We start from the raw sequence: 25,168 nt of genomic DNA on the forward strand, positions 1-25,168 counted from the left end.
TAGAGATCTCTTCAAGAAAATTAGAGATTCCAAGGGAATATTTCATGTAAAGATGGGCACAATAAAGGACAGAAATGGTATGGACCTAACAGAAGCAGAAGATATGAAGAAGAGGTGGCAAGAATACACAGAAGAACTATAGGAAAAAGAAGGAAGTCAAGAGATACCTGGAGTAATAGGCAAGTTTGGCCTTGGAGTACAAAATGAAGCAGGGCAAAGGCTAACAGAGTTTTGCCAAGTGAACATACTGGTCATAGCAGATGAAATGGAGCAGGACTCTATGGTCCTTGCCCCTCCACCCCGCCCCACCATGTCCTCTGCCTGCCTTTTGCCTGTGGAAAACTTCGGTCAAGGAATAAGTTTAATCAGAGAAGTGAGAAATGCTGAAACAGAGGAAAACAGTCAAAGGAGACTAAATAATAATGTAGTCATTAAACATAGTCAAGGACCTTTAGTTCTTTCTCAAGGGCTATAGATAGTATTCTGAGCCATATCCTGTGCACTGTCTTACAGATACTAAAACCCCAGTTGGAAAAGTTAACTACATAATAACCAGGACATGAACTGCCAAAATTCCAAGAATTGACCTCAAAGAAATGAGAACAAGTGCACCCCAGAACTAAAGATTAATTGTACCTAAAACAACCAAGATGATGCTAGTCAGACCACTGATGACCAATTGAAGATGACTATTAGAGATGACTATGCTGTTTCTGCATGTAACCTCCCCCTGCCACTCTGTCTGTAAGTGGTCTCATCCCCTGCTTGTTGGGAGGAAGTGGGGCAAGTCAGCCTTTGGACAGATGTCTGCCACCCTCTCCCACAGTTGCCAGCACCTGAAATAAAGCAAACCTTCCTTCCACCAACCTGGCCTGCTTATTGGTTTCTGAGCAGCGAGCAGCTGGACCCCCCACCCCCACGCATACCTTTCGGTAACAGATTTTGGCACCTAAAGTGGGGCTGGCTATGACTGGCTACTGCTGGCTCCTGAACTTTCATGGCATCTGGCTCTCCTGGGTCTTCCAGGGGAGAGCTATGGCCATGACAATGTATTAGCCTGCTGCTCGTGGCTAGCTAGCCCCGGGTAGGGGATTTGGGGGACGTTCTTAGCAGCTGCCAAAACCATTTGTTTTGAGGATCCTCCCTGTTTCTCCCCTGCTCGGCATTGGCTGCCAACTTGTGCTTTTTCTTGGTGGAATGGAAACTTGCATTTGGCACTAGCCGACAAGCTCCAAGGCTGGGTAAGTCCACCGGTGTGCACAGGGTCAACCTTTCCATTTGTGAGTGCTAGTGCTATTTGGGCATTCTTGCCAATTGGTTCTGACTGCTGTTGAGGACTGCTATTTAGGCTGTTTGTGAGCGCTAGTGCTATTTGGGCATTTTGCCAGTTGGTTCTGACATGCGTCTGATGTTGACGATCGTTCATGAGCACTGACTGCTATATGTGCATTTTTACCAATTGGTTCTGATGTCTGTCTGCCATTGGGGACTGTTTGTGAGCATGATGTGCTATTTGGGTATTCTTGCCAATTGGTTCTGACACCTGACTACCGTTGAGGACCATTTGTGAGCACCGAGTGTCATTTGGGTATTTTGCCAGCTGGTTCTGACATCTAACTACCACTGAGGACTGTTTGTGCTGGGGAAGTATTTGTTTGGGACTGTACCGGTCACCCTGGGAGAGGGTTTATGACAGATCTGTCGTTTGGTGTGTAAGCGTGTATTCCATATGCATGATTGGTATTCTTGTTGCCTTATGTAAAATGGGAAATTTAGGTTCAATTCATTAAGAAAAATTTTAGCTGTGAATTTATGACTAAAAAAGAAGGATGATTTTTGGGGGGAGACAATGTATGGCTACAGTATTCTTCAGACTTCAGAGAAGACTGGTTAAGATTAAACACATCAAATTCAAAAAAACTGTTTCTTTTTGCATATGCAGTTAGGGAAAGCTAGCTTGATAAAACACTTTTTTCAGACCCTGAGAAAACAAAAATATGCCTGGGAAAAAGCTTGAGGTTGCTGCTTATCATGTCATTAAAATACAAACACAGTCCACTTTGCCTAGATCTTCAGCTTTAGGTTAACGAGGCAAAAGAAAAAAGGCTTTAAAATTGAATGTATAATTAGGCTATTCTGGCTATAATCCATAAACTGATAACCTACTTTTGTATTCTTGCAAGACCAAGAGGGAAACTAAAGATGTTTGGGTTTATTAAACATATGTGTTGTACCACTGAAGAAAAATTACACTATGTAAAAAAGTCTATTTTCTGAGGTTATGAAATATGTTCTTAAGTTTGCCAATCACGAAATGTTGGTGTAACATTTCAATCACTTGTTTTTGTTAAAACTTTGAGGGGTTAAAAATTGTGATATGTAAAAATGATAAGCAAAACATTTTGGTATGTAAAGCAAGTAGGGTATATGTTGTCGACAAAGAGAAGGTATAAAGAATGGAGATATTTTTGTTGAGGAAAAATGATGATAATAATTTTGTCCTATAGTTTTTTGTTTCTGGATAAAGAAACACAGGATAAATTTGTTTGGATCTAGAAAGTGACAAAAGGTTTGTGAAAAAGGAATTTTGAAAAAAAAGAATTGTGTACATTGCCAGGAATAAGATTAGACTAAATGTAATTAGGTATACGAATTTTATTAACAGTAAACTAATGCAAGACTGAAGTTGGTTTTTCTGCTAAGAAAGAAAAGTTCTCCTGGAATATTGATCTGATTTGGCAACAGAGACTTCTAATGGAAAGTAATTGTTTTGTTTCTAATCATACTTTGACCCCAATGTTCAGAGTTGAAAAATTGTCCAGTAAAGTCGTCACAGAGTATAACTGCTCTTGATGTGCAACACTGCTGGCTTTACGTGTACTACTTAAAGCACATGAACAACGTCTGTGTGACAATTGGGTATGAAAGATAAAATGTATGGCCTATAAAGCATTCCCCTATTAAGGCACCTCTGAGCCTGTTTATGATATCTGGTTAGTTTTTCCCCAACATGGACAACTAGGCAAATATATAACTAAAAAGGAGGCCTAGCACCGAGGGACATGGATGGACCCAGAGCAGGCAAATAAACGACTTTAGCAATGTTGGATCAATGCTCTCTATGGAAAGAGCTGCAACTTAAAAGGAGAAAATGATGGAAAAAATATTCATATTTTGAGGTATGGGAAAGTCCATTCTGGCCAATACATGATTTAATTTGAATTTTAGGCTAACCCAAACAGCCTGTTTGTCACCTATTAAACATACATTGTACATCTGCTTGAATCATTAAGATAAAAAATAGCACAAAGGTGGATTTTGATTATTACACTCACTGTAATATGTCTAGCAATTTTCAAATGTTTGTCCAGGTACTATGAAAGCTTATTGCCTTTCTTGTTCTGTACCTATCCCTCCTCAAGATTGAGGAATATAAAAGAAAAAGGGGGATTGAAACGGAGCAGGACCATAGAGTCCTTGCCCCCCCACCATGTCCTCTGCCTGCCTTTTGCCTGTGGAAAGCTTCAAAGAAGTTTAATCAGAGAAGTGAGAAAAGCTGAAACAAAGGAAAACAGTCAAAAGAGACTAAATAATAATAATGTAGTCATTAAACATAGTCAAGGACCTTTAGTTCTTTCTCAAGGGCTATAGATAGTATTCTGAGCCATATCCTGTGCACTGTCTTACAGATACTAAAACCCCAGTTGGAAAAGTTAACTATATGATAACCAGGACATGAGCTGCCACAATTCCAAGAACTGACCTCAAAGAAATGAGAACAAGTGCACCCCAGAACTAAAGATTAGTTGTACCTAAAACAACCAAGATGATGCTAGTCAGACCACTGATGACCAATTAAAGATGACCCTTAGAGATGACTGTGCTATTTCTGCATGTAACCTCCTCCCCCGCTCTGTCTGTAAATGCTCTCATCCACTGCTTGTTGGGGGACGGGGTAAGTCAGCCTTTGGACAGATGTCCACCACCCTCTCCCCTCAGTTGCCAGCATCTGAAACAAAGCAAACTTTCCCTTCCACCAACCTGGCCTGCTTATTGGCTTTTGAGCAGCAGACAGCCAGACCCCACCACACATACCTTTCCTCTTCCAACACAAACATCCTCTTGCAACAACACAAACGACGACTCTACACATGGACATCACTAGACGGTCAATGCTGAAATCAGATTTATATTCTTTGCAGCCAAAGATGGAGAAGCTCTGTACAGTCAGCAAAAACAAGACCAGGAGCTGACTATGGCTCAGATCATGAACTTCTTATTGCCAAATTCAGACTTAAATTGAAGAAAGTAGGGAAAACCACTAGACCATTCAGGTATAAACTAAATCAAATCCCTTACGATTATACAGTAGAAGTGACAAGTAGATTCATGGGATTAGATCTGATAGATAGGGTGCCTGAAGAACTATGGACAGAGATTAGTAACATTGTACAGGAGGTGGTGATTAAAACCATCCCCAAGAAGAAGAAATGCAAAAAGGGAAAAGTGTTGTCTGAGGAGGCAAATAGCTGAGAAAAGAAGAGAAATGAAAGGCAAAGGAGAAAAGGAAAGATATACCCATCTGAATGCAAAGTTCTAAAGAATAGCAAGAAGATATAAGAAAGCCTTCCTAAGTGATCAATGCAAACAAATAGAGGAAAACAATAAAATGGGAAAGACTAGAGATCTCTTCAAGAAAATCTCTTCAAGGGAATATTTCATGCAAAGATGGGCAAAATGAAGGACAGAAGCAGAAGATATTAATAAGAGGTGGCAAGAATACACAGAACTATAGAAAAAAGGTCTTAATGACCCAGATAACCACAATGGTGTGATCACTCACCTAGAGCCAGACATCCTGGAGTGTGAAGTCAAGTGGGCCTTAGGAAGCATCACTATGAACAAAGCTAGTGAAGGTGATGGAATTCCAGCTGAGATGTTTTAAATCCTAAAAGATGATGCTGTTAAAGTGCTGCAGTCAGTACGCCAGCAAATTTGGAAAACTCAGCAGTGGCCAGGACTAGAAAAGGTCAGTTTTCATTCCAATCCCCCAAAAAAGGCAATGCCAAAGAATGTTCAAACGATCAAACAATTGCATTCATTTCACATGCTGGCAAATTAATGCTCAAAATTCTCCAAGCGAGGCTTCGACAGCATGTGAACCGAGAACTTCCAGCTGTCAAAGCTGGATTTAGAAAAGGCAGAGGAACCAGAGCTCAAATTGTCAACATTAATTGGATCATGAAAAAAAAGCAAGAGAATTCCAGAAAAGCATCTATTTCTGCTTCATTGACTACACTAAAGCCTTTGACTGTATTGATCACAACAAACTGTCCAAAATTCTTAAAGAGATGAGAATACCAGAACATCTTACCTGCCTCCTTAGAAATCTGTATTCAGGTGAAGGAGCAACAGTTAGAACCAGACATGGAACAATGGACTGGTTCTAAATTGGGAAAGGAGTACATCAAGGCTGTATATTCTCACCCTGCTTATTTAACTTCTATGCAGAGTACATCATGTGAAATGCCAGACTGCATGAAGCACAAGCTGGAATCAAGATTGCCAGGAGAATATCAATAACCTCAGATATGCAGATGACACCACCCTTATGGCAAAAAGTGAAGAGTAACTGAAGAGCCTCTTGATGAAGGTGAAAGAGGAGAATGAAAAAGCTGGCTTAAACATTCAGAAAATGAAGATCATGGCATCCAGTCCCATCACTTCATGGTAAATAGATGGGGAAACAATGGAAACAGTGACAGACTATTTTCTTGGGCTCTAAAATCACTGCAGATGGTGACTGCAGTCATGAAATTAAAAGACGCTTGCTTCTTGGAAGAAAAGATATGACAAACATAGACAGCATATTAAAAACCTGAGACATTACTTCACCAACAAAGGTCTGTCTAGTCAAAGCTATGGTTTTTCCATTAGTCATATATGGATGTGAGAATTGGAACATAAAGAAAGCTGAGCACTGAAGAATTGATCCTTTTGAACTGTGGTGTTGTAGGAGACTCTTCAGAGTCCCTCAGATTGCAAGGAGGTCAAACCAGTGACTCCTAAAGGAAATCAGTCCTAAATATTCATTGGAAGGACTGATGCTGAAGCTGAAGCTCCAGTACTTTGGCCACCTGATTTGAAGGTTGGAAAAGACCCTGATGCTTGGAAAGATTAAAGGCAAAAGGAGAAGGGGATGGCAGGGGGTGAGATGATTAGATAGTTTTTGGTTCACATACTGTTGAAGCCTAGCTTGAAGGATTTTGAGCATAATCTTGCTAGCATGTGAAATGTGTGCAATTGTACAGTAATTTGAACATTCGTTGGCATTGCCTTTCTTTGAGATTGGAATGAAAACGGACCTTTTCCAGTCCTGTGGCCACTGCTGAGTTTTCCGAATTTGCTGGCATATTGAGTGCAGCACTTTAACAGCACCATCTTTTAGGATTTTAAATTAGCTCACCTGGAATTCCATCACCTCCACTAGCTTTGTTCATAGCAATGCTTCCTAAGGCCCACTTTACTTCACATTCCAGGATGTCTGGCTCTAGGTGAGTGACCACACCATCGTGGTTATCTGGGTTATTAACACCTTTTTTGTACAGTTCTTCTGTGCATTCTTGGGCTTCCCTCATAGCTCAATTGGTAAAGAATCTGCCTGCAATGCAGAAGACCCCGGTTCAATTCCTGGGTCAGGAAGATCCACTGGAGAAGGGATAGGCAACCCATTCCAGTATTCTTGGGCTTCCCTTGTTGGTAAAGAATCCACCTGCAATGCGGGAGACCTGGGTTCAATCCCTGGGTCGGGAAGATCCCCTGGAGAATGGAAAGGCTACCCGCTCCAGTATTCAGGCCTGGAGAATTCCATGGACTGTATAGTCCATCGGGTTGCAAAGAGTTGGACAGGACTGAGCGACTTTCACTTTCACTTTCTGTGTATTCTTGCCGCCTTTGCTTAATCTTTTCTGCTTCCATTAGGTCCTTGCCATTTTTGTCTTTTCCTGTGTATCTTTGCATGAAATGTTCCCTTGGTATCTCTGATTTTCTGGAAGAGATCTCTAGTCTTTCCCAATCTATTGTTTTCCTCTACTTCTTTGCATTTTCACTTAAGTAGGCTTTCTTATCTTTCCTTGCTGTTCTTTGGACATCTGCTTTCAGTTAGGTATATCTTTCCCTTTCTCCTTTGCCTTTTACTTTTCTTCTTTTCTCAGCTATTTGTAAGGCCTCCTCACAACCTCTTTGCCTTCTTGAATTTCTTTTTCTTGGGAGTCGTTTTGGTCACCACCTCCTATACAGGTGTTATGAACCTCTCTCCATAGTTCTTCAGGCTTCTACCAGATCTAATCCCTTGAATCTATTTGTCGCTTCCACTGTATAATCATAAGGGATTTGATTTAGGTCATACCTAAATGGTCTAGTGGTTTTCCCTACTTTCTTCAGTTTAAGTCCAAATTTTGCAATAAGGAGCTGATGATCTCAGCCAGTCAGGTCCAGGTCTTGTTTTTGCTGATCCTATAGAGCTTCTCCATCTTTGACACCTTTAAGAGGAACCCACAAACACCTCAGACTCAAACCTTATGACACAAACCCTCAAATTTTCAGAGACTTCACACTACGAACACAAATGTTTAAATACTTGGACCCCTTCAATGGCAGAGCCTCAGGAGGCCCTGAACACAGACTTCCAAATACTTCAGACTCATATTTTGAAACACAGATACTGAAGTGGTTTCAGAGAGTGCACATTCAAACTCTGGAGCACAGGTACTCAGAGAGTTCAAGGACCTCACACTCTGATTTCCTATACCAAATATCTCAAAACCAAATTTGAACAGATTCTCTAAAAGTTCTAAGGTTTTGGATCCTAAACCCAGACCTCCCAAATAAGTCAGACCTAAATCATGTGAAATACTGACTCTGAAGGATGTCAGTGACCACATACACTGAATATGGAACATAATTTAACTCAGACTCAAATCTTGGAACACAGACAATCAAAGCATTTTAAAACCTGTACCCTGAAAAAGATTTTAAATACCACAGAGTCATACCTTGGGATACAGGCCCTCAAAGATTTCAGAGACTTCATACCTGAAGACAGACCAAAAATATATCACAAACAAACCTTGGGACAGAGGCCCTATAAAATACTGAGATCAGCATTATTCACAGCAACCAAAAGGTAGAAGCTACCCAAGTGTCCATTGAGAATGAATAGAGAAACAAAATGCGACATATACATAAAATGGAATACCATTCAGCCTTGAAAAGAAAGGAGAAATTCTAACACATACTACAACATGGATGAATCTTGAGGACACAAAAAGACAAATATAGTAAGATTCCACTTATATGAGGTACTTAGTCAAATTCATAGATAGAGTAGAATGGGGATTGCCAGGGACTGGGAGAAGGTGAATGGGGAATTAGTGTTCAATGGATACAGAGTTTCAGTTTGAGAGGAGGAAAAACTCCTGGGTATCTGTAGCAGAACAATGTGAATGTACTAAATGAAATGTACACTTAAAAATAGTTGAGGTAGTAAATTTTATGTTGTGTATATTTTACCATGATTAAAAGTATAGGGATTCTTTTTGTTACAATGGTGAATGGGATTGTTTCCTTAATTTCCCTTTCTGATTTTTTGTTAGTGTATAAGGATGCAAGGGATGTCTGTATATTAATTTTTATATCCTATGACTTTACTAAATTCATTGATTAGCTCTAGTAATTTTCTGGTGACACATGTAGGGTTTTCTATGTACAGTATCATGTCATCTGCAAATAGTGACAGTTTTACTTCTTCTTTTCCAATCTGGATCCCTTTTTTAGTGGGGGGTATTGTAATAGTTTTTAATTGAAGGATAATTGCTTTATAGCATTGTTCTGGTTTCTGCCATACATCAACATGATCATTCACCCTGATTTAGTCAACTTCATGGCAGTAAAAAAGATGGTTCATTCAAAGTGTTTAAATATAAAAACATGAATGGATGGGCCACTCACAGGCATTTTTGCAGAGTTAAAGGAGCCAATCAAGGGTGATGAGATATCTGGGGAATAGCAATAAGAAGACTCAATTACCATCCCTAGATGTGAAATAGCAAGGGGAGGAAGAGTTATTACTGGAACCCAGTGAGAACTAGAGTGATACAAAGAATGGCCAGCAAATAGGAGCTGTGGCTATAGGTAGAGAACCACAACCACGGATGGATTCACAGCCAGACATGGAGCAAGTTGTGATGGGAGGGAAGATAAATGCACATAAACTCTCTCTCTAAACCACACGCTGGTCTGCCAGTGCCCATTTCTTCCCACCAACCCACCCCCACCAACACATACATACATTGTCCAAAACCAAGCAGAAGTCAAAGGACATAGTGGTTTGAAAAACTGTTTAAAATTCTTTTACAATCCTCTCATCAAAGGGTGAAATCTAATTCTCCTCCACTTAAATGTAGGCTGGCCTTAAAGATTTACTTGCCTTTTTTCCAGTGGTCATGTATGGATGTGAGAGTTGGACTGTGAAGAAAGCTGAGCGCCAAAGAATTGATGCTTTTGAACTGTGGTGTTGGAGAAGACTCTTGAGGGTCCCTTGGACTGCAAAGACATCCAACCAGTCCATCCTAAAGATCAGTCCTGGGTGTTTATTGGAAGGACTGATACTGAAGCTGAAACTCCAGTACTTTGGCCACCTCATGCGAAGAGTTGACTCATTGGAAAAGACTCTGATGCTGGGAGGAATTGGGGGCAGGAGGAAAAGGGGACGACAGAGGATGATATGGCTGGATGGCATCACCGACTCGATGGACGTGAGTTTGAGTGAACTCCGGGAGATGGTGATGGACAGGGAGGCCTGGCATGCTGTGATTCATGGGGTCGCAAAGAGTCGGACATGACTGAGCGACTGAACTGAACTGAATAAACAGAATGTGGTGGAAATAATGCCACATAACTTCTAAGACTATGCCATAAGGCAATACAGCCTCCGCCTGGCTCTCTCTTGGGATGCTTACTCTTGGGACACAGCCATGCTCTGAAAAAGCCCAAGCCACCTAGAGGCCCCACATGTGTGCTTTCTTTAGGCAAAGCTCCCCTGCAGAGGTCCCAGCTGGCACCCAGCACAACAACCAGATAAGTGAGTGAAGAAGACTTCAAAATGACTCCAGAAACAGACAGCTGTCTATCGGGAACCACATGAGAGATCCCCAACTGAGAACTGCCTAGCCAAGCCCAGTCAACTCCCAGATCTGTGAAAGATGATAAATGATTGTGATTATGTCATGTCACTAAGTTTGGGATGGTTAGCTATGCAGTTATATAAAACTGAAATTCTGAGAGTCTAGGGGATGTGAGAGTCAAGGGGATGCAGTCTATGAGGGCTCAGCCTTTAGAGAACCCAGCAAGGCAGAGAAATAGAAGAAAGTAGGTGGAGGGTAATACATGGAAGATAATCAGCATGGCCCCCTTAAAACACTCCACCACAGTATAGACAGAAAACCTTTCAATACCATCTTCAGGAACTCAAAACTCTGTGATTGACTGATAATAATTTTTTTCTGGCCCCACTGTGAGGCATGTGTGATCTTTGTTCCCCACCAGGGGCTGAACCCAACTGAGTTCCAGAGAATAGCAAGGAGAAATAAGAAGGCCTTCTTAAATGAACAATGCAAAGAAATAGAGGAAAACAATAGCAGGGGAAAGAGTAGAGATCTCTTCAAGAAAATTGGAGACACCAAGGGAACATTTCATGCAAAGATGGGCATGATAAAGGACAGCAATGGCAAGGACTTAAAAGAAGCAGAAGAGATTAAGAAGAGATGGCAAGAATACACAGAAGAACTGTACAAAGAAGATCTTAATGACCCGGATAAGCACTCACCTAATATAGTCAATTAATGACCCTTTATAGTAACTCACCTAGAGCCAGACATCTTGGAGTGTGAAATTAAGTGGGCCTTAGGAAGCATAACCATGAACAAAACTAGTGGAGGTGACACAGTTCCAGCTGAGTTATTTCATATCCTAAAAGATGATGCTGTTAAAGTGCTTCACTCAATATGTCAGCAAATTTGGAAAATTCACCAGTGGCCACAGGACTAGAAAAGGTCAGTTTTCATTCCAATCCCAAAGACAGGCAATGCCAAAAATGTTCAAACTACTGTACAATTGCACTCATTTCACATGCTAGCAAGGTCATGCTTAAAATCCTTCAAGCTAGGCTTCAGCAGTATGTGAACCAAGAACTTCCAGATATAGAAGCTGGGTTTATAAAATGCAGAGGAACCAGAGATCAAATTGCCAACATCCATTGGATCATAAAGAAAGCAAGGGAATTCCTGAAAACCATCTACTTCTGCCTCATTGACTATGCCAAAGCCTTTGACTGTGTGGATCACAACAAACTGTGGAAAATTCTTCAAAAGATGGGAATACCAGACCACATTACCTGCCTCCTGAGAAACCTGTATGCAGGTCAAGAAGCAACAGTTAGAACTGGATATGAACAAGGGACTGGTTCAAAGTTGGGAAAGAAGTATGACAGGGCTGTATATTGTCACTCTGCTTATTTAACTTCTGTGCAGAGTACATCATGGGAAATGCCAGGCTAGATGAATCACAAGCTGGAATTAAGATTGCCAGGAGAACTATCAACAACCTCAGACTAAGATAAACAGATGATACCACACTAATGGCAGAAAGTGAAGAGCCTCTTGATGAGAGTGAAAGGGGAATGAAAAAGCTGGCTTAAAACTCAACATTCAAAAAACTATGATCATGGCATCTAGTTCCATCAGTTCATGGCAAATAGATGGGGGGAAAGTGGAAACAATGGCAGATTTTTATTTTCTTGGGCTCCAAAATCACTGTAGATGGTAACTGCAGCCATGAAATTTAAAAGATGCTTGCTTTAATATGACCAAGCATATTAAAATGCAGAGACATTACTTTGCTGACAAAGGTCCATGTAGTCAAAGCTGTGATTTTTCCATTAGTCATGTGTAGATGTGAGAATTGGACCATAAAGAAGGCTGAGCACTGAAGAAGTGATACCTTCAACTGTGGTGCTGGAGAAGACTCTCGAGAGTCTTTAGACAGGAAGGAGATCAAACTAGTCAATTCTTAAGGAAATCAGTCCTGAATATTCATTGGAAGAACTGATGCTGATGCTCCAGTTCTTTGGCCACTTGATGCTAAGAGCCAACTCATTAGAAAAGACCCTGATGCTGGGAAAGATAGAAGGTAGGAGAAGGGGGCAACAGAGGATGAGATGGTTGGATGGCATCACCAACTCAATGCAAATGAGTTTGAGCAAACTCAAGGAGATAGTGAAGAACAGGGAAGCCTGGCAGGCTGCAGTCCATGGGGTCGCAAAGAGCTGGACACGACTTAGCAACTGAACGAGAACCCTGCAGTGGAAGCAAGGAATCTTAACCACTGGACTGCCAGGGAAGTCCATCTGTGATTTATTTTAATGGCTGTACTAGATTCTTTGTAATTCTCCATATACATCATGCTGCTTCTTTCCTCCAAGACTATTTATGACCTTCCTTCTAGAATATCCTTTCATTTTTTTAAAGAAAAGTTTGTCAAGAAACTTCATATATTGAACAGTGACATAATAATGAAAGCAACATCATTAAAATAAGATTACAAATATGTCTTTTAGAACCCTCCTACATTGTTGATGGGAATGTAACTTGATGCAGTACCATGGAAAACAGAATGGAGATTCTTCAGAAAACTAAAAATAGACCTAGCAATCCCACTCCTGGGCATATATCCAGACAAAACTATAATTCAAAAAGATACATGCATCCTTATGCTCAGTTCAGTTCAATTCAGACAGTCAGTCATGTCCAACTCTTTTCAACCCCATGGACTGCAGCATGCCAGGCCTCCCTGTCCATCACCGACTCCCAGAGTTTACTCAAACTGATGTCCATTGAGTCGGTGATGCCATCCAACCATCTCATCCTCTGTAGTCCCCTTCTCTTCCCACCCTCAATCCTTCCCAGCATCAGGGTCTTTTCAAATGAGTCAGTTCTTCGCATCAGGTGGCCAAAGTATTGGAGTTTCAGCTTCAGCATCAGTCCTTCCAATGAATATTCAGGACTGATTTCCTTTAGGATGGACTGGTTGGATCACCTTGCAGTCCAAGGGACTCTCAAGAGTCTTCTCCAATACCACAGTTCAAAAGCATCAATTCTTTGGTGCTCAGCTTTCTTTATAGTCCAACTCTCACATCTGTACATGACTACTGGAAAAACCATAGCCTTGACTAAGATGGACCTTTGTTGGCAAAGTAATGTCTCTGCTTTTTAATATACTGTCTAGGTTGGTCATAACTTTTCTTCCAAGGAGTAAGCATCTTTTAATTTCATGGCTGCAGTCACCATCTGCAGTGATTTTGGAGCCCCCAAAAATAAAGTCTGTCATTGTTTCCATCATTTCCCCATCTATTTGCCATGAAGTGATGGGACTGGATGCCATGATCTTAGTTTTCTGAATGTTGAGTTTTAAACCAACATTTTCACTCTCCTCTTTCACTTTCAACAAGAGGCTCTTTAGTTCTTCTTCGCTTTCTGCCATAAGGGTAGTTTCATCTGCATATCTGAGGTTATTGATATTTCTCCCGGCAATCTTGATTCCAGCTTGTGCTTCATCCAGCCCCGTGTTTCGCATGATGTACTCTGCATACAAGTTAAATAAGCAGGGTGACAATATACAGCCTTGATGTACTCCTTTCCCTATTTGGAACCAGTCTGTTGTTCCATGTCCAGTTCTAACTGTTGCTTCCTGACCTGCATACAGACTTCTCAAGAGGCAGATAAGGTGGTCTGGTATTCCCATCTCTTTCAGAATTTTCCACCGTTTGCTGTGATCCACACACTTAAAGGCTTTAGTGTAGTCAAAGAAGCAGAAATAGATGGTTTTCTGGAATTCTCTTGCTTTTTCTATGATCCAATGGATGTTGGCAATTTGATCCTCCTCCTTTTTGAAACACAGCTTCTGTATCTGAAAGTTCTCAGTTCATGTACTGTTGAAGCCTAGCCTGGAGAATTTTGAGCATTACTTTGCTAGTGTGTGAAATAAGTGCAATTGTGCAGTAGTTTGAACATTTTTGGCATTGCCTGTCTTTGGAATTGGAATGAAAACCGACCTTTTCCACTGTGGCCACTGCTGAGTTTTCCAAATTTGCTGGCATACTGAATATACTTTAACAGCATCACCTTTTAGGATTTCAAATAGCTCAACTGGAATTCTGTCACCTCCACTAGCTTTTTTATAGTGATGCTTCCTAAGGCCCTCTTGACTTTGCACTCCAAAATGTCTGGCTCTAGGTGAGTGATCACACCATCGTGATCAGTTTGGTTAGTTTTCTGTGATTGTGATTTTCATTGTTTCTTCCCTCTGGTGGATAAGGATAAGAGGCTTGTGGAAGGTTCCTGATGGAAGGGACTGGCTGTAGGGAAAGCTGGGTCTCACTCTGGTGGGCAAGGCTGAGAGGTGGGGAGGAGCCTTTATTCAGCCTTTATTATCCCAGCACAGAGGTTCTGCCCATAGACATGGCCTGAGCAGAGGCCCAGGCTTTTATTTATCTAAACTAGACTTCATAGTAAGCACTGTGAAGGGCAGGGACCATGTTGGTCTCATTCTCAACTGTAATCCCAATGCTTAACATAAGATTGGCAAACAGATACTCAAAAATCCCCCTTGACTGAATGCATAAAATTGAATCCCCAAGAAGCCAGCATGGCAACAACCCTGCACTTAATTTCTTAGTAAATATGACTTGTTTGGAAGGTGAAACATGTTCTGAATCATTTTTATTGACTCAAAAAAGCAAGGAAAATGAGTGAAAAGTGTTATTTTTATACTCTAGTATCTCAGGTTTGGGAAGACCCAGTAAACAAAGGCACCAAAAATGATAGCTTAAAAATTACAAAAATTTAAATCAATAAAATGAGCTAGCCAGTGCAATGGACCCTGTTGAATGCCCTCAGGAGCATAGTGGCAGAGATAGGACAGTAAGCCTTTATAACAAAGGAAATTTTTAGGAAAATGAAAAGGCTAAGGCAGAAAGTAACTTGCAGACTCTTAAAATCCCTTCTGTTGAAGGGGAAAAGAATGATTCTGACACTTATTAAAATGGCAAGGAAGACTTTATTAGGTACTATTGCAATAATTATATTGGGGAGGAAAAGCTTTTCTTCTATCATCTTAGTTTGATTGGGAACCTACAAATTAAAGTGACACAAGACACTAAATGGTAGCAGAATATGTAAAAGCCCAGAATATGCCACTTTGGCATAAGAATTCTTTTAGCTCAAGGCAACTGAAGACCCATGCCCCCATCTCTCTACTAGGAAGGATCGCTGGAGATAACTAAACACTTATCATCCCAGAGGTCGCCCCAGAGGGATCTACATAACAAATTTTACTAACAAAGTCATTAATGCCCCATACATTTAACTTCTAACAATTTGCCACTCTTAGAAACTCAAGGTCCCTTTCTTTTGTCTTGTCACTTCTCTAAAATGTATTGTTCTCAGGAATTCCCTGGCACATTAACTGCTTGGGCCAGGTTCAATCCCTGGTTGGGGAACAAAGATCCTGAAAACCATGCAGTACAGGCAAAAAACTAAATAAAATGTATTGTTCTCTTGTTAAGATACTGTGTAAGCCAAGTTCTAAACACCTGTTTGAACTCCTCATCACTGAGTGTTCCCATGTATACGCACAATGCAGGCATTAATGAAAGTGAAGTCTCTCAGCCTTGTCCAACTCTGCGACCCCATGGACTATAGCCAGCCAGGCTCCTCTGTCCATGGGATTTTCCAGGCAAAAATACTGGAGGGGATTGCCATTTCCTTCTCCAGGGGATCGTCCCAACCCAGGAATTGAACCCAGGTCTCCCGCATTGCAGGCAGACTCTTTACCATTTGAGCTACCAAGGAATCCCCTAGCAGGCATTAATGAACCTGTTTGATTTTCTCTTGTTAATCTGTATTTTGTCAGTCTTTAGGACTCTAGCCAATAAACCTAGGATCAGTAGAAGAAACATTTTTTTCCTCCCCTACAACAGATTAGCTAGAGAAAAGACAGATTTTTATTCATGTATGTATGTACAGGAATTTACAGAAAAATGTGATTCAAGGAGGCATTTAGAATTGGGGTTTTTGTACCATCTTATTAGGGGAAAGGAAAGGAAGAAGAGAGCTTAAGGGAAAACAAATAACTTTTTTGAATGATAAATAGGCCCTTAGGAGAACAGATGGGAGATATGGTAGCTTTGCAAAATATGTTTATATGTGATCCAGAAGCTTCTCATCTCTGATGATAAAAGTTAATCTTCCCTTGTTGCTCCCAGAAAGAGGATTTATGACAATTTAGTTATTTGCAGAAACTCTGCTTTTAGGCAGATAAGAGATTTCAGGAACTCAAATACCTTCTTCTCCAAATAATTTTAATGCCACAGTGGCATATTCTGGACTCCATCAAGTGTCAAGTATCAAGACTTTCACAATAGGGGAGAGAGTTTGGGCTCAACTCTGAATACAATGAGGTCAAGTGGGGATTTATAGCCAATGGGCAGAATGAAGGGTCAGTAGATGGAAAATTACTAAGGAGACATCAAGAGTAGAAAGATTCTTGCTAAACCAACTCTACAGGATTCTTACTGAAGGCAAGCTAAGGTGATCAGATATCAAGGATAGGGGATTCTCTTTAAGCTGATTTAGTAAGATTCTTGCTACAGTTGGACTAGGCAGACAGAAGACAGGGCCCAGGTACAAGGCCTACTTGAGAAGAGGTCTCAGAGGAGCCTGCTAAAGTTTGATCACAGGAAAAGTCTGTCACTTCTGAGCTCAAACTGAAGCTGACCTCAGTATTTATCACATGTTTTCTGAACTCCAAGGGCACTCTATGACCATGGCCCAAATGGAGTCAGAGACAATTGTAGCATGTTGCTTTTCCTGCTCTGCTCACAAAAAAGAAAGGAGAAATGTCATCTAACCAAAACTGACCCAGGAACATTATGGAATGGGAGAAAATACTTGCAAGCCATGTATCTAAGGGGTTAATATCCAAAATACATAAAGAACTCACACAACTCAATACCAAAAACAACAAAACAATCCAATTTAAAAATGGGCAGAAGAGAATAGACATTTTTCCAAAGAAGTCATCCAGATAGCCAATAGGCACATAAAAGATGCTCAACACCTAATCTTCAGGGAAATACAAATCAAAATCACAATAAGATATCACCTCATTCCTGTTAGGATGGCTATCATCAAGAAGACAAGAGAGAACAGTATTGGTGAGAAGGCAGCAAAAAGGGAATTCTTAGGCACTATTGATGGGACAGCCACCATTCCACAATAGAAAATAGTATGAAGGTCCCTCAAAAAATTAAAAATAGAGCTACTCTATGACTTAGCAGTCCCACTCCTGGGTATATGCCTGAAGAAAATGAAAACAGGATATTGAAAAGATAGCTACAGTGCCATGTTTATTGTAACAGCCAATATATTGGAAACAACCTAAGTGTCCATCAATAGATGAATGGATAAAGATGTGATATGTATATAGCCCACCAGGCTCCTCCGCCCATGGGATTTTCCAGGCAAGAGTACTGGAGTGGGGTGCCATTGCCTTCTCCAATATATATATACACACACACACATATATATATGTGTGTGTGTATATATATATATATATATATATATATATATACTGCCAGGATGGACCAGGATGGAAAATATTTTTTCCTTCTACCCTTCTAGAATCTTTGGCTGGTCTAATAATTAAATTGACACAAGACAGATTATCTTGGAAAAAGCAAATTTAATCTCATATACACAGGAACCCTGTGAAAAATGAGACCTAAAGGCAGACAAATATATGAGGCTTATATGCCATTCTGAGCTAAGGAATGGTATAGTGGCTCAAAAGGGCTTCATAAGGGAAGAGGGCAATTCACAAGACAATAGAAAGAGCAAATGTTTGCCCTGCCATGTAGGTAAGTCTTACCTATAAAAACTTATCTCTGATAGTAGCTCTCTTTCCAGACCAGATCTTCTGTCTAAATCCTTTTAGGCTGTTAAGAGAGAGGCAGAAGACTTTCTTGAGCCTGCTGGGTCGTGATTACCTTCAGCTCAAAATAATCCACAACATGGCACATTTGGAGGTGGCATATTATGCTCCCCTTCAATGTAATGGAATATTATATTATTCAGCCATAAGAATGAAAGAAATCATGCCATTTGTGACAACATGGGTGGACTTTGAAGACACTATGCTAAATGAAGTAAATCAGACAGAGGACAGATACTGTGTGATATCATTTATATGTAGACTCTAAAAAAGCCAAACTTGTGGAAACAGAGAGTAGAATGGTGGTTACCAGCGGGTGAGGAATTAAAAGTTGATCAAAGGGTATAAAGTTGCAACTATAAGATGAATAAATTCTGGAGGCCTAATGTACAGCATGGGCTTCCTTGGTGGCTCAACACTAAAGAATCTGCAATGCAGTAGCTGCAGGTTCGATCCCTGGGTGAGGAAGATTCCCTAGAGGAGGGTATGGCAACCAACTCCAGTATTCTTGCCTGAAGAATCCCATGGACAGAAGAGCCTGGAGGGCTACAGTCCATAGGGTCTCAAAGAGTCGGAAACAACTGAAGGGACTTACCACTCACAGTGTACAGCATAGTGATTACAGTCAACAATACTGCATTATATATACTTCAAATTGCTAGGAGACTGATCTTAAATGTTCTCATCACAAAAAAAGAAATGATAATTATGTGATGTGAGAGAGGTATCAACCAGTGCTATGGTGGTACTCACAATATATTAATGTATCAAATCAACACATTGTACATCCTAATCATACACACTATTGTATGTCAGTTATATCTCAGTTTTTAAAAATGACCCAAAGAGTGTTCATAAATATCCCCTGGAATCCTATAAAACCTAAGGTTTCTGTGGGGATTCTATAGTAGAAGAAAATATTAAGATTATTTTTAATAAAAATATTTCTTAATAAAAAGAGGAAGGGGGAATTCCCTGGTGGTCCAGTGATTAAGTGCTTTCATTGCTATGGGCCAGAGTTTGATCCCTGGTTGAGGAGCTAAGATCCCACAAGCCTTATGGTATGGCCAAAAAAATAAAAAGAGTAACGAGGATTCTTAACTGTGATGGAGATCAGGAGGTGCTACCCTTAGCATATTGAATATTTTAGCTGAAAAAGTTTGATAAAACAACAAGCTGTTTCCAGCTGTGCTAAACCATTTGTCGTGATGAGCTTTCCTAGCTCTCTTTCCTTTTATGTCTTCCCTCGTGCCCCCTTGACTCCCACCTTGCTAACCTGTATCCCCATTCCTGTCTCATTATCCGCGCCCCCTAGTGGCGGCCCCTCCTCCGTAACTTGGTCCCTCAGTTCCAGTAGGCAGGTCATGAAATTTTGGCCACTCAGTTTGAAAGAGTATGCAGAGGAAAAATTGTCCTGAGGGGGGAACTGAAAAGGAATACAGAGTTCTTTTAAAAATAAAAGCTAATACAGAAAGATTAAATATATCAAATTACTCATCTCCTTTTTTTCTCCATCCCCCATACAGTTCAAAGCTATCAAAAATTTTCACCAAACCTAATAATGAACAACGTCAGAGAAGCCCCAGCTTGGTGAAAAAAATTGTAGTCACAGGAACTAGAAGCAGCTAGAATCATCTCAGACAGTAAAGAATCTGCCTGCAATGCAACGAGACTCGGGTTCGATCCCTGGGTCAGGAAGATCTCCTGGAGAAGGGAATGGCTACCCACTCCAGTATTCTTGCCTGGAGAATTCCATGGACAGAGGAGCCTGGTGGGCTATAGTCCATGGGGCCGCAAAGAGTCTGACATGACTGAGTGACTAGCACTTTCAGAATCAGCTGATAGGAATCCTAAAGCCATTATGATCAAATATGCACACTTTGGAGCTCTATGCACTAAAGATTTAGAGACTCTAAAAACCACTATGTATAAGATAAATAAGCTACAAGGATATATTGTAGAACACAGGAAACACAGCCAATATTTTACAATAACTATAAACAGAGTATAACCTTTAAAAATTGTTAATCACTATGTTGTACACCTAAAACTAATATAACATTGGAACTCAATTATACCTCAGCTTTTAAACAAAGAGTTAGAGAACCTGAAATCAGACCTTCTCTTTCACCTGGAAAAAAATCCTGTCTCCTGTTGATCACATGGCAAGTCCAACACAAGGGTTTAGTTAACCTTTTGTGACTTCTTACCTTTTCAGCATTCCTGTTCTTACCGTCTCTGCTTTTCACCCCACCGTTCACCTTGCCAGAAACCTTGTAGAGAAATATTTGTGTTTCAATGGGAAACTGCAGCATTTACAGCATGCCCATCCAGGGTTATCCTTACAAGATTCTAGCCCAGTTCATTGTCTTTGAGCTACTTTGCAATTCTTTGCAAGCTGTAGATATCTGATAGATATGTAAATTCTGTCCTGTTGGGTAGTAATTCTAACTAGCTTCCTTCCCCCAAAGTGCAAAAATCGTGACTTTTCCATTTGGGGGGACATTTGCAATTCATCTCAACAATCTTTTGCTTCATATAAATCTGTGCTGGTTTGACTTTTCCTTTGAACTGGTTCTAACATCTATCTGGTTCTCTTATATTGTAGAAGTGACAAAGACTCTTTCTTTGACCAAACTTTAGTCAGGCTTCCCTGAGTCCTCTTCTCTACTAGGCCTTGATGTTGGCCCTGCGTTCTTGAAGGGCCTGCATAGCCTGGTGATAGCAAGAATCCTGCTAAGTCATTTAGAGTGAATCCTCCCACCCTCGAGATTCCATGGCCCTGACCTGCCTCCAGCAAGAATCCTGTGAGCTCGGTTTAGCAAGAATCTCCTTGATGATGTTTTTCTTCTTGGTAATTTTCCATCCACGGACTCCTCTAATTCAAATCCCCAGCTGTCTTTGATGTATTCGCAACTGAGCCAGATCTACACTGAGGCCTCTTTTCCCCTAATGCAATAGTTCCTGAATTAAGTATGCTTTAACTACTATCAGGCTCTGGTTCTCTTTAATAGGGATAAAATTAATTCTTTAGCATGTGTTTATTGTTTCATCTGTATGAGAGTCATGATTTTACTTTTCCTGATATCACCAAAGCTTATCTGTCATTTCTTCAAAGGAAAATGGATTCCATTCATATCTCTTTCAGGAAATCTTTATGATGTGTTCCTTCAGTGCTGAACCAGTGCATATGTGATGAATGTGTGATATGTTGCTTTGTTCTTAGGAAGATTTACCATCATCCCACATTAAAGACTGAGTTCCCAAGAATCCAGAGAATCATGTGTTTCTTTGATATTCCCAGATAAGGACCTTACTCAAGACTCTGGTGGAATTTATGTTCACAGAGATGGCCTCCAGGGGTGTCGGTCTGACAGTCACGTCCCATGAAGGCTGGAGGCAGGAATCATCTGAGCAAGGCCATTGAGCCCAGAAACAGCCATTAACACAGCCCATGCTCTCAAGCTGAACTGTTTCATTGCCCTGGGCCCTCATTCGGTCTTGGAATTCTTTCCCACACACAGCACTTACTAATTAACCTGTTTGTTTAATTCCTTCCTATGGCAGATTAGAAGCAATGACCTCAAAGTGTCCTCTTAAAAATAGGCATGATAACAGAAGGGTAAGGGACAGCTGTGTGGAACTCAGGAAAGAGATTTTTAAAAGAAGTAAATCAAATAAAATGAACGCCTATGTTGCTGGCCAGTTTCAAAAAATAGAAGTCTATAGAAGAGTTTGGAACTATGTATAATATCCTCTGCTAAATGTAAGGCAAAGTATAATATATTGTCATAAATGTACCTCACATATATGAAGTATTCATATATATGGCATCTCCTCTCTTCATCAGATAGGCTTGGTATTACTGAAAGATAGAGAATACATCCATATTACTATTTGGTTATATTATCATGAAGGACTGATGCTGATGAAGAAGGAAACAGACAGAACAGGCTCCATCTTGAAAGCAGGACTCCATCTTGGGCTGGACTGTGGACTTTGAGCTATATGCCCAGTATCTATGGAAACGACATACCAACTGGAAAACCAGACCCCCCCAGATGGAAGAACCCCAGTGCTCATACCTAAACTCTCCATTGACTAAAAAAATACCCTAATTATCTGTGTAACCAAATAGAATCATAAATTATATTATGCTTATTGGGGTATGACCACAGACCTATTGATAATTGTCCACTGTTAACTACCTAGGCTTAAGGCATATGAATCAGGGGTTAACTTTGATTGTATCTCTTCCTTTGTTCAGACTAGTTTCAGAGAATTTGGGGAGGTGGGTTTGGACACGTACACTTAGGGTATGTAAGGTTTTCTCAAAAACTGGTCAGGGTCCTTGGCTAAGAGGAGACTCTGCCTTGGGCCTGCCGTGTAATAAACTGCACTCGACTATCTGCATTGTCCTTCTGAGTGAGTTTGTTTCCCGGAACGCATGGCTACAACACTGAAACTAAAGCTCCAATACTTTGGCCACCTGACGCTAAGAGCCGACTCATTGGAAAAGACCCTGATGCTGGGAAAGATTGTGGGCAGGAGGAAAAGAGGGCAACAGAGGATGAGATGGTTGGATGGCATCATCAACCCAATGGACATGACTTTGAGCAAACTCCAGGAGGTACTGAAGGACAAGGAAGCTTGGTGTGCTGCAGTCCATGGGGTTGCAAAGTCAGACACCACTTAGCACTGAACAACAAAAATAAATCATGAATCGGTACTAGCTAATATACTTGTATTAGATTCTAAGAATTACTAGAAGAAATACTGGTCTTCAGAAAAAAAAGAAAACAGCTGCTGAAGACATAACTTTTAGTCAGGAACTATTGCTAGATCTCAACTATTGATGAGTTGTCCAAGACCAATGTCCCAGAGCCCCTGCTTTGGGAATTCAAGATGACATCAGGCCTTTTCTTCCCCTAAAGCAAGCGCAACTTTGGACATTCCTAACTGTGCTAAGCTCTTCCCAATGAAAGCAAACTTCATCAAAAATGAGGGGCTATCATTAAGACCATCATGTACATCTCTGCCCCTGTGGCCAAGGCTCATCTGCCTTGTATCCATGCTGTAGAGCAGCAGCTAGACCTCTGGAAGCTACAGCAGACATCTTCTTAGCCTCTCCCTGACCCTATGGATCCCCTAGGGGTAGAAAGTATTTGGCAGCTAGTCACATTGGCTCCTATGAAATTCTTCTAAAAATTTTGTGTTTCACACAAAACTGTACAATGTTGCTCTAATCTAAATGGTGGTGTCCTACTTCCTCTTCAGAATGACTGAATCTCATGACTGTCTAGAATCCATTTAAACTCGAAGTCTTCTTCATCCTGACCTGACTAGTGGTCCTTCACAGCACTGTCTCTCAAAGTGTGGTCCCCAGTATCATCCAGCACTATTTATAAATGCAGATTCTTGGGCTCCACTCCAGATCTTCTGAATCAGAAACTCTAGGAGTGCCATTAACCAACCCGTAGTTTACTAAGTCGTCCAAATTATTCTGAGGCAAACTAAAGGTTGAGAACCACTTCCCTAGACAATCCTGATATGATGTTTATTGATGACTCATTTGTTGTTCAAGCACTCAGTTGTGTCCCACTGTTTGCAACCCCAAGGACTGAAGCATGCCAGGCTTCCCTGTCCTTCACCATCTCCCGGAGCTTGCCCAAACTCATGGCCATTGGTGATGACATCCAACCATCTCATCCTGTATCGTCCCCTTCTCCTCCTGCCTTCAACTTATCCCAGCATCAGGGTCTTTCCAATGAGTCAGCTCTTCCCATTAGGTAACCAAAGTATTGGAGCTTCAGCATCAGTCCTTCCAATGAATATTCAGGACTGATTTCCATTAGAATTGACTGGTTTGATCTCCACGCAGTCCAAGGGATTCTCAAGAGTCTTCTCTAACACCACAGTTCAAAAGCATAAATTCTTTGGTGCTCAGCCTTCTTTACGGCCCAACACTCACATCCATACATGACTACTGGAAAAAACACAGCTTTGACTAAATGGACCTCTGTCAGTACAATGATGTCTCTGCTTTTTAATATGCTGTCTAGGTTTGTCATAGCTTTTCTTCACAGGAGAAACCATCTTTTAATTGCATGGCTGCAGTCAACATCTACAGTGATTTTGGAGCCCAAGAAAATAAAATCTGTCACTGTTTCCCTGGTTTCCCCATCTATATGCCACGAAATGATGGGACCGGATGCCATGATCTTAGTTTTGTGAATGCTGAGTTTTAAGCCAGCTTTTTTCAGTCTCCTCTTTCACCTTCATCAAGAGGCTCTTTAGTTCCTCTTCACTTTCTGCTCTAAGGGTGGTGTCATCTGCATATCTGAGGTTATTGATATTTCTCCCAGCAATCTTGATTCCAGTTTGTGATTCATCCAGCCTGGAATTTCTCATGATGTACTCTGCATAGAAGTTAAATAAGCAAGCTGACAATATACAGCTTGATGCACTCCTTTCCCAATTTTGAACCAGTCTGTTCCATGTTTGGTTCTAACTGTTGCTTCTTGACCTACATACAGGTTTCTCAAGAGGCAGGTAGAGTGGTCTGGTATTCCCATATCTTTCAGAATTTTCCACAGTTTGTTGTGATCCACATAGTCAAAGCCTTTAGCATAGTCAGTGAAGCAGAAGTAGATGTTTTTCTGGAATTCTCTTGCTTTCTCTATGATCCAGTGGATGTTGACAGTTTGATCTCTGGTTCCTCTGCCTTTTTAAAATCTGGAAGTTCTCAGTTCACATACTGTTGAAGCCTAGCTTGGAGGATTTTGAGGATGATGACCTTGCTAGCAGGTGAAATGAGTGCAGTTGTGCGGTAGTTTGAGCATTCTTTGGCATATTGCCTTTCTTTGGGATTGGAATGACAACTGACCTTATCCAGTCCTGTGGCCACTACTGAGTTTTCCAAATTTGCTGGCATACTGAGTGCAGCACTTTCACAGCATCACCTTTTAAGATTTGAAATAGCTCAGCTAGAATTGTTGGACAGAACTTATGACTAAACCACCACAGCTTGTGTTTAATTTCTCTCAAGTAAGGCTTCCCCAAA

General features: G+C 40.8%; 1 long non-coding RNA gene across 1 annotated transcript in view; it reads left to right on the top strand.

Moving 5' to 3' along the window:
- The first annotated feature begins 740 nt into the window (after nt 1-740).
- The window catches only part of LOC147340392 (uncharacterized), a 54,435-nt gene continuing 30,007 nt past the window's right edge, over nt 741-25,168 (top strand). The window contains exon 1 of the long non-coding RNA XR_015158391.1: nt 741-1,241. This is a non-coding gene — a long non-coding RNA (uncharacterized LOC147340392). The remainder of the gene's footprint in view (nt 1,242-25,168) is intronic.

This window comes from Bos grunniens, chromosome X, assembly GCF_055505025.1.
Source record: "Bos grunniens cultivar Pamir isolate PY7600 chromosome X, Bosgru_T2T1.0, whole genome shotgun sequence".
Classification (NCBI taxonomy): Eukaryota; Metazoa; Chordata; class Mammalia; order Artiodactyla; family Bovidae; genus Bos; species Bos grunniens.